Below are 7,222 nucleotides of genomic sequence, written 5' to 3'. Positions count from 1 at the left end.
ATAGAATATCATAATTATTTAATTTATGATTAGTGTAATAACATATGAATGTTCTTTATTTATACAAGTGAATAGGTGTGAGGTTTACTAGAGCTGGGATAGAAGAAAAGGAGATTTCTCCACGTTTATTTCTTAAAATTTTTCCCTTTGGGGAATTTCCCATTTTTATGTTTTCTTTTTGTTACTCCCTCCCTGAACCCCTAGATTGAGGAGGGAACATAACACCAACGCTATCAGATAAGGCTGGTAGGAAAACTGCCAGACACCTCTAGAAGAAGACCTCTAGTACCAAGCAAAGGAAGGTGAAGACTTATGAACTTAGAAACTAACAGCCCTTCCTGAAATTCATTTCTTAGGCACAGACTGGTTTATATATATATATATATATATAAAATGAAATTGCTTACATGATTTATGTATATTTTTGTAACCCCACACACATTAATATTAATTATTATATATTATAATCCATAATTATGCATAAGGATCTGCAAGGATCCATAATAATCCTTGCAGAACTATTCATTCATGTATCCACTGTAATGAAATGTCCTTTATTTATTTGTGCAAAAAAACAAACAAAAAAATATATATAATGACTTTGCATTATTTTATTAAACTAGTGGAGGCTTAAGTAACCCTTGGCTAAGAAAGTTAAGAACACTAGCTAAATAACGAGCACGCATACTAGACTTCTTTAATCAATCGGTCAGAAATTTGGGTGCGGCCTCTAAAAACATTTCCTCTCCCTAGGAACATAACCACTGGCGGAAAACCTTGGGCCCATATCAGACGCTGCCCCACATCATTAGCCTCAAATGGCGCCACACCGGGACTTGCCTGAACCTCGGGTCGTTCTTGACACAAACATTCGTTATCAGCCTGAGTCACCAGGTCTCACAATTGCTGAGTGAGAGAGTGAGAGAGAGAGAGAGAGAGAGAGAGAAGCAGGTGCAGAGCAATATACTTTCATGCTAGCTGCTGTTTCCAAGTCAAACAAACACAATTCACACAAGTCACGCCTCTGCTTTACACCAAATGCAATCCTGCCGTCTACGACAAGATTATAACACTTGGCAAAGAATGTTAAGAAGCCCAACTACGCCACCTAGGTTCTTTCACCACCCAGGACAATAGAATAAAAAATATAATAAAATAAAATAAAAAAAGAAAGAAATTAAACCCAATGTGGTTACAATAATATGAAGGACCCAGCTGATTCGAATTGATTGAAGACAGAGACATGACTTCCCAAAACAATGCAAATTTATTTCACAACAATAATCGTTAATCTATAAAATCATTCTAAAAAAAATAAATCTCTTCAACAGCTTATCAATTAAATACCCACAGCTAGTAAGAGACCATGATAAATCCAACATTAGCAGCAGGGACAAATCACACAGCAAATAATCAGTGACCACAATTTCTTAAAGCAATTGACAAAAAAAATAACAATAATAATAAAATAAAAAATAAAAACTCCCCTTCTGTTAAAGGGGTCATCGGATGCCCATTTTCCACAAGTTGATATGATTCTTTAGGTTCTTAATGAAAAGTCTATAACATACTTTGGTTCAAATTTCTCATTGGTAGTGTAAAAAACACCCTTTTTACCCTGTCAAAATCAGCTCTGTTTTCAGCACGCGGTTCTAGTCCATGTTGCTTTAAATGCTAACGAGCTCTGCTGACCCCACCCCTCTCTTCCGTGGGTGACGAGCCGTTCTAATGATACTGTTTACTTTAGCCACAGAACTTGCTAACTAGCACGTTATTAGGAAAGGCGATTTGCAAAGATTCATAAAAAAAAAACCTTATACTCACTTCATGTAGATGAAGCTGGATCACGAATGATTCGCGCGAACAGATGCATTTAGGCAGATTGAGGATCGGCACTTTCACTTCAAAACTAAAGTAACGTTAATCCTCCTTCAGCGGCTCAGATGTCGGGAGTAAATGACGACTGCTATATTCGGAATCTCAGAACAGCACTGGGTGGATTTTTATCATTATAGGGTGGATGTGTACACACACTGCCAACACACATTTATGTTCAAACAACAACAAAAGTGAATTTTGCATCCGATGACTCCTTTAAGCTTCAATATCACTGGTCATCAGACATTTACATGTGGGTTGATACACTGGCAAAGAAACTTAAAATACAAAGGGAAAAAAAAGATACACATAAAAACACAATCAAAACAAAATTACATCGCCATTAATAATATTAGAAATAGTTCATACCACTTCAATAAACCAAAATACAATAGTATTAGTTTAATGCAAAAGCACAAAAGACGACCAAATCTGACAGTAACATGCTGTTTTCCATTAAAACAGTAATGTACTGTAGAAAACAATGCATTATGGGCAATATTTTGCCGTTTAAGAAATTGCTGTTAATTTACAGGCAATTTTTAACAGTACTCTACTGTACACTACAGCAGACTTCATGCGAATAGCGCGCGCCACTAGACACACGCACCCCTAATGGCAAACACATTTAGACTGTGACTTACGCTATGAGAAGGACCAATAAATCACCAGGAAAGAGGGAAAGAAGACAGAAGCTGATAACGACTTGTACAGCCCACAGAGCGTGAGCATGAGCCATGCAATGCAAGGCGTGCGTTTTTATAACCAAGGAGACCCGACGCGCCTCAATCACTGTGAGCCACACAGGTGTGCTCAATGACACGACGCAGATAACGTCTGTTTATTCAAGAATAAAAAATAAAGGTTACGAAATTGTATTTATGTGGGTTCCAGCGCAGATTGGTATTTTAGGAAATGAAAATGTAGACAAAATAGCTAAGCAAGCACTGAAAAGGAGAGTATAGATGCATGTATCAGCCTTTGAAGATCAGAAGGAAAGAGTATTGCATGGGGAACAAGTATAAAAAACGACAGCAGAGCTGGGATCAAGAGCTAAAAGGAAGAAATCTATATTCATTGAAAAAAAAGAGCTGACAGTGGAAAGTAAAGGGAAAAATAGGATACAACTTTATCCAGATTAAGAATAGGACATAAGTTATATATACACTTCATATTAGGGAAACACCCAGCAGGACTTTGTCATCATTGCCAAAAACCTGAGACTGTAGAACATGTACTTGTTTATTGCACAAAATATTAATTACAAAGGATGGTCAGGGTAAAACACATGGAGAGAATAATCAGGGAGTGGAGTAAAGAATATACTGGATTGCAGTAGGAGCAGGAAAGGAATGAAAATTTGATTTACATGGGAATTAACTATAGCTCCAGAAGATGGCGGTAATGCAACACCAAGGATATTAACCTTTGAGATGTAAACAAATATATAAGCAAACATCCAAAACGCTAAACCTGTCACACTAATTCTCACAGATCCATTTTCTTGTTGCTGAGCATGGGATATCATTCCAGTTGTTCAGGACAGATTTTGCAGGATTCAGTTCAATACAGTCTTCATTTCCACCTGCGTCATTCGGCTCATTACTTTCCCAAAACCTGAATTACATACAAGCAGTTTCAGTTCCTGAACAGATACAGCACTCACTCACTCACTCTCGTATATAAAAAACGAAACAAATGCAAAAGTTTCACAGCTGTAGAGTGTTCAGAGCTTTTCACACTGCGTTTAACTCCGAATTATCATCGTTATAAAGCCTGCTTTTAAACCCGGGCAAAGATACGTCTCAATTAAAATCCGTTTGAGGGAAAAAATTGTGACAAAAAGCACGTGAATTTGCGTTAAAAATTGTTTTCTTCTTACACTTATAATCCGAAAAGACTGCAGGTAAATCTTCATAATACAGTCGCAATATAGGCTATAATATGAGAATATGCAATGCTAGAGCTTTTACATAAACAGGTTGCGTGCCATTAACACAGTAAATATGTTAAATAGTTAACCTGGGGTTTAGGAATGTACAGTGTGAAATGTCTTCACGAAATTAATTAATAAGCCGGGTAAATTACGAGCAGTGTAAAACGTGTTAACCCGGGGTTTAGAATGACCCTATTTTTAAGTGTGAAAAGCTCTTATCACTTACCCTTGTTTCAGTGGTGAATTATCCACCCATTTCATGTTGCCTTCTTTCTCTGTGTCTGACAAACCAATCCACACACTTTCCTTGACTAATGAAGATATGAACCTCTGTGTGTGTTTAAAATAAGAAAAGAGTGAGAATCTCCATTACATTGGTCTTCTTCTTTGTAATCTGGCAGTCAATTAAAACTAATCTCAGATGACCTTATAATGGATAAGAACAAATTAAATATACATATACCTGTATATATATATATATATATATATATATATATATTATTGTGGGCACTGACTTTTCAAGCAGTGTTATAAAGATTAAATATGAGACTTTGGTGAGGTTTTTTTTTAAATTATTATTACTTGTTTTGAAATATATGTTAATTCACAAAAGAATTGTCTTGAACTAGTTGCATTTGCCACTGAACTCACTTGCTTCTCTTCAGTGTTGACAATGACCAGATCAGCACCACGATCCCTGCAGTACTGTCTGCTGTCAGACCAGCTCTTCAACTCAGAGGACACGAAAAAACAAACTGGGCCCTTCTTATTCAAAGAGTCAAAATCTCTCTGTAACTGGTCTTTCTCATCAGTGAGATCTTTGACTCTGGTCTCTAACTGGCTTATCTCAGCAATGAGATCGACTCTGGTCTTCTGACTCAAAGAGCTGAAGATGTCCTGCTGTTGGAGTTTTTCAATCATTAGATCAGTGTAATTGTCCTGTAAGCTGTTGATGGTTTGCTTGAACTCTTCAAACATGTTCTTGTAAATCGTTATCAGGTCTCTCTCTGTTCTGATGGTGATGTGCAGCAGTATGTACTGTCTGCCGTCAGACCAGCTCTTCAACTCAGAGGATATGAACAAGCCACCTAGACTACACTGATTTCCTAATAGAAACAAACTTTTTAAAACTCTATATATAAAAAGATAATGAAATCTATGGGGGGGGGGACTACTTATACAAAAGCACATTTATACTAACCTCCTTTAGAAACTTTTCTCTTCAGTTCCTCACTCAGAGAAGCGACTCTGGTCTCCAGCTCCAGTTTCTTCTGACTCAAAGAGCTGAAGTTGTTCTGCAGTTGGTGTTTTTCAATCATTAGATCATAGCCTAGTGAACCAAACTGAGAGACCATTTTGAAGGCTCAGGAAACCTTTGCAGGTGTTTTGAGTTGATTAGCTGATTGGCATGTCACCCATATTCTAATTTGTTGAGATAGTAAATTGGTGGGTTTTTGTTAAATGTGAGCCAAAATCATCACAATTAAAAGAACCAAAGACTTAAACTACTTCAGTCTGTGTGCATTAAATTTATTTAATTTGAGTTGAATTACTGAAATAAATGAACTTTTCCACGACATTCTAATTTATTGAGATGCACCTGTATATATAAAAGCTCAAATCCACCTCTGTCTTTGCATAATATACAATTCCACAAAAATTTATATTCTTTGATAATGACGGCGACATTTCAACAATAAATGTAGGCAAATAAGAACATATGCTGAAAAGTTAAAATAAGCAGAAACACTTACTGTTGTTTTTTTTTTTTTAAGAAGATTGAAATGACTGTATATCATTCCTCATTTCCATTTCTGCTTCAAATTAAACTTTCTGCTTACTTTGCTTTCGAGCTTTTCCTTCATCCTCGCAGCGGCTCTGTATTTGTGGTGCACACGTGTCCTTCATATCTTCATTTTCAATATTTTCATAAATGGCTTCTAATTCCATTGTTCGCTCTTATGTCTGACAGCATGTGTTCACAGATGAGTTGTGGTTGAATGGCACATATTCATTTGTCTTTTAAATATAGGACTAACCCTAAACAGGAAGTGGCTTCATTAGTTTAGACACAGAGTACTTTGAAACTCTCTGCATACAGACTCAAACACCCTTAAACAGGCCTTACTGGACCTTTGTATTGATGGCAATAAACTGGAAGGGAATAAATTATGTTTTTAAGCTGGGACAGAGAGGATTATGGTAGGAAAAATGCCTTCAAAAGATGCCTTCATGTTTCAGTTTACATGTTTACAAAAATGGGTGGCAACAGGATATTCACACAGGCATTTACTCGGTGTATATGTAGAGGTCAGTGTTCTGCCATTTATTTACTAAGATAGTATATGAATACATATAATAGCTGATATAAATGTGAAAAAATACCCTTATTCACTATATGAAAAACTGTATATTGTGAGTACAGTACAGTTACCTTCTAACAAATTTAATCTGTACATCCACATTTTGTACATTACAGACAATAATAAAACAAAATGGATATCATGATGGAGATTTATGAAATCAGCTGGCAGTGACATGGCACGATTGCATAAAATGTTTTATTATAGTTTTATTTATAATGTTTTATTATTGTTTTATTATTGTCTGTAACATAAAAGTGAACACATCATGAAATATCACAAAATTTAGGGGTGGAACTTTCACAAACCCCTTTTCTATTCAGTGAGCATGGCAGATCATTCCAGTTGTTCAAGACAGATTTTGCAGGCCTCAGTTCAGTGCAGTCTTCCATTCCATTATCATCATTTGGCTCACCATCAACCCAAAACCTGAACAACACGTGTCAGATTCAGTTAATGTTTCAGTTTTTAGGACCCCTTATTTGAATTAAAACAGAACCAAAGTTTTATTCAGCATCTAAGCAATAGGGATAATTGCATTTACATTTATTCATTTAGCAGAAAGCAGCTAAAAATGTGAAACATCAAATGCAATATTATGCAAGGGCCAACAGTACTCGCAGTACCGCAATGTTTCAAGAGTATGCTAAAAGTACAGAAGTGAAAGTGCAGAAAAGTGAAAGAAACATTTTTACAGCAGCATTTTCATAAGAAGTGCCCTCAATTGTATTTGTAGTTCAAGTTGGTTGCAGAACAGGTGCGTCTTCAGCTGTGATAGTCTCACTGCTCATTTTTTAAACAAAAAGAGAGAATAAAAAATAAATAAAACACAAAACCAACAAATCAAGTGTTTTACCTGTGGATCTTTGGAGGATGAGTGCAGGCATAAATGTAGACAACCTCCCTTAGAATTTACATACTGCTGACTGTCAAGAATGCAAACTTTGATGAACTGTACAGCTTCACAACAAAAATGTGACTGATGTCAAACATGTTGGCCTAATGGAATTTCCCCCCCCTTTATTTTGCAGAAAAACAGCAAAAA

The 7,222-nt window shown here is 36.1% G+C and overlaps 1 long non-coding RNA gene across 1 annotated transcript; it reads right to left on the bottom strand.

Moving 5' to 3' along the window:
• Window positions 1-4,118: 4,118 nt before the first annotated feature.
• Window positions 4,119-5,123, bottom strand: LOC107703782 (uncharacterized). The gene is made up of 3 exons (XR_001635860.1): window positions 5,062-5,123; window positions 4,466-4,640; window positions 4,119-4,144 (listed from the first exon to the last, which is right to left on the bottom strand). It is a non-coding gene; the product is annotated as an uncharacterized LOC107703782 (long non-coding RNA).
• Between the last annotated feature and the right edge of the window lie 2,099 nt (window positions 5,124-7,222).

The sequence above is a fragment of the Sinocyclocheilus anshuiensis genome, unplaced genomic scaffold (genome assembly GCF_001515605.1).
Source record: "Sinocyclocheilus anshuiensis isolate Anshui unplaced genomic scaffold, SAMN03320099.WGS_v1.1 scaffold274, whole genome shotgun sequence".
Classification (NCBI taxonomy): Eukaryota; Metazoa; Chordata; class Actinopteri; order Cypriniformes; family Cyprinidae; genus Sinocyclocheilus; species Sinocyclocheilus anshuiensis.
The sequence above is the reverse complement of the archived record's forward strand: the minus strand, read 5'-3'. Positions and strand labels throughout refer to the sequence as shown.